At 43.7% G+C, this 2,701-nt stretch overlaps 1 long non-coding RNA gene across 1 annotated transcript in view; it reads right to left on the bottom strand.

Moving 5' to 3' along the window:
* Positions 1–2,127: 2,127 nt before the first annotated feature.
* LOC107594865 (uncharacterized) overlaps positions 2,128–2,701 on the bottom strand; it is a 16,086-nt gene continuing 15,512 nt past the window's right edge. Inside the window, exon 3 of the long non-coding RNA XR_001610204.1 lies at positions 2,128–2,220. This is a non-coding gene — a long non-coding RNA (uncharacterized lncRNA). The remainder of the gene's footprint in view (positions 2,221–2,701) is intronic.

The raw sequence follows: 2,701 nt of genomic DNA, 5'->3' as shown, positions 1-2,701 counted from the left end.
GATGAGACGTCTCACTCTGAAGCTGCAGACAAAATGCACAGAGATCTCTGAAGCATGATATAGCTTTCCACAAATCATGATATGCACATCATGCTTTACTTAGTATGAGTATTGCTATTGCTCAAACTTGGAGCTAAGGATTTTTCAAAACTCTTAAAGGGACAGTTCACCCAAAAATGTAAATTCTGTCATAATTTACTCATCCTTATGTTGTTCCAAACCTGTATGAGTTTCTGTCTTCTGTTAAAGAAAGAAGATATTTTGAAGAATGCTGGTAACCAACCAGTTGACGGTAGCCATTGACTTATAGTATGGGGGACCTCCTTATTTTATTTTTAATTTTTTTGTATGCGTGTCTTAAAACGAAGAAAGAAACTTATACGGGTTTGAAACAACTTGAGGGTGAGTAAATGATAACAGAATTTTTTCTTTTTGGAAGAACTGTTCCTTTCCTAAACAGTGAACATATCTCAGGTGCTTGTACACTGTCACTAGAATGATTTTTAGTAAAATTGTGTGCCTTGTTGCTTTATGTATGGCAGTACATAATGCTTAGTGCATTGGTGGTTGTGTGCTGTGTTTTCTTTATTGCTTATATCGCCCATAGGACTCTGACAAACAAAAAGCCCAGACAAACCTTCAGTTGCACTACTGAAATGTCAAGGCTGCAGAAATGTAAGAGCATCTCTCCAACACAGCAGCAGTTACCAAAGAGATTCTGTCTGATGGAAAGAAAGAAGAAAAACATGCAGACAGATTTCTTCAAGTGTGCTGATGGTACAATGCCACCGTTTATTGAAATAGCTACTCTGCTCTGGGTAGAAGTGGCCTGATGGCAACTAATCTGGGACTAGCTCCTCTGAAATAAATCGTGGCGATGCATATTAGGGGAGAAACTACAAAACTGGTCTGAGATCAGTGTTTAAAGGTAGCTTTAACTGTAGTAATCCTGCCTGTCCCTTTCCATGTTAGCAACTGTGAATGTAGACCAACACATTAGCTTATTAATTACCTGATTATCTGCAGTGTGCTAAGAATTGTTTACAAAAGCTCCCTTCATTCAGTATGTAGGCCAGTGTCCACAAACGTGATATCCAGTCTGACGTATTGTCCTGTATTTTGTGTGTTTGTCTATATATATGTGTGTGTATATATACAGTGGGTACGGAAAATATTCAGACCCCCTTAAATTTTTCACTCTTTGTTATATTGCAGCCATTTGCTAAAATCATTTAAGTAATTTTTTTTCCTCATTAATGTACACACAGCACCCCATATTGACAGAAAAACACAGAATTGTTGACATTTTTGCAGATTTATTAAAAAAGAAAAACTGAAATATCACATGGTCCTAAGTATTCAGACCCTTTGCTCAGCATTTAGTAGAAGCACCCTTTTGATCTAATACAGCCATGAGTCTTTTTGGGAAAGATGCAACAAGTTTTTCACACCTGGATTTGGGGATCCTCTGCCATTCCTCCTTGCAGATCCTCTCCAGTTCTGTCAGGTTGGATGGTAAACGTTGGTGGACAGCCATTTTTAGGTCTCTCCAGAGATGCTCAATTGGGTTTAAGTCAGGGCTCTGGCTGGGCCATTCAAGAACAGTAACAGAGTTGTTGTAAAGCCACTCCTTCGTTATTTTAGCTGTGTGCTTAGGGTCATTGGCTTGTTGGAAGGTAAACCTTCGGCCCAGTCTGAGGTCCTGAACACTCTGGAGAAGGTTTTCGTCCAGGATATCCCTGTACTTGGCCGCATTCATCTTTCCCTCGATTGCAACCAGTCATCCTGTCCCTGCAGCTGAAAACACCCCCACAGCATGATGCTGCCACCACCATGCTTCACTGTTGGGACAGGTGATGAGCAGTGCCTGGTTTTCTCCACACATACCACTTAGAATTAAGGCCAAAAAGTTCTATCTGGATCTCATCATACCAGAGAATCTTATTTCTCACCATCTCACAACTCCATGCGGGCTTTCATGTGTCTTGCACTAAGGAGAGGCTTCCGTCGGGCCACTCTGCCATAAAGCCCCGACTGGTGGAGGGCTGCAGGGATGGTTGACTTTCTACAACTTTCTCCCATCTCCCGACTGCATCTCTGGAGCTCAGCCACAGTGATCTTTGGGTTCTTCTTTACCTCTCTCACCAAGGCTCTTCCCCCCCGAGAGCTCAGTTTGGCCGGACGGCCAGCTCTAAGAAGGGTTCTGGTTGTCCCAAACGTCTAATGCACCTGTGTTCATTGTCCATAACATACGCCTGCCCATACCATAACAACACCACCACCATGGGTCACTCAATCCACAAAGTTGACATCAGCAAACGGCTCACCCACACGACGCCATACACGCTGTCTGCCATCTGCCCTGTACAGTGAAAACCAGGATTCATCCGTGAAGAGAACACCTCTTCAAAGTGCCAGACGCCATCGGATGTGAGCATTTGCCCACTCAAGTCGGTTACGATGATGAACTGCAGTCAGGTCGAGACCCCGATGAGGACGATGAGCATGCAGATGAGCTTCCCTGAGACGGTTTCTGACAGTTTGTGCAGAAATTCTTTGGTTATGCAAACCGATTGTTGCAGCAGCTGTCCGGGTGGCTGGTCTCAGACAATCTTGGAGGTGAAGATACTGGATGTGGAGGTCCTGGGCTGGAGTGGTTACACGTGGTCTGCGGTTGTGAGGCCGGTTGGATGTACTGCCA

This window comes from Sinocyclocheilus grahami, unplaced genomic scaffold (genome assembly GCF_001515645.1).
Source record: "Sinocyclocheilus grahami isolate Dianchi unplaced genomic scaffold, SAMN03320097.WGS_v1.1 scaffold192.1, whole genome shotgun sequence".
In the NCBI taxonomy this organism is placed as follows: domain Eukaryota; kingdom Metazoa; phylum Chordata; class Actinopteri; order Cypriniformes; family Cyprinidae; genus Sinocyclocheilus; species Sinocyclocheilus grahami.
This window is presented reverse-complemented; position numbering and strand designations above follow the sequence as displayed.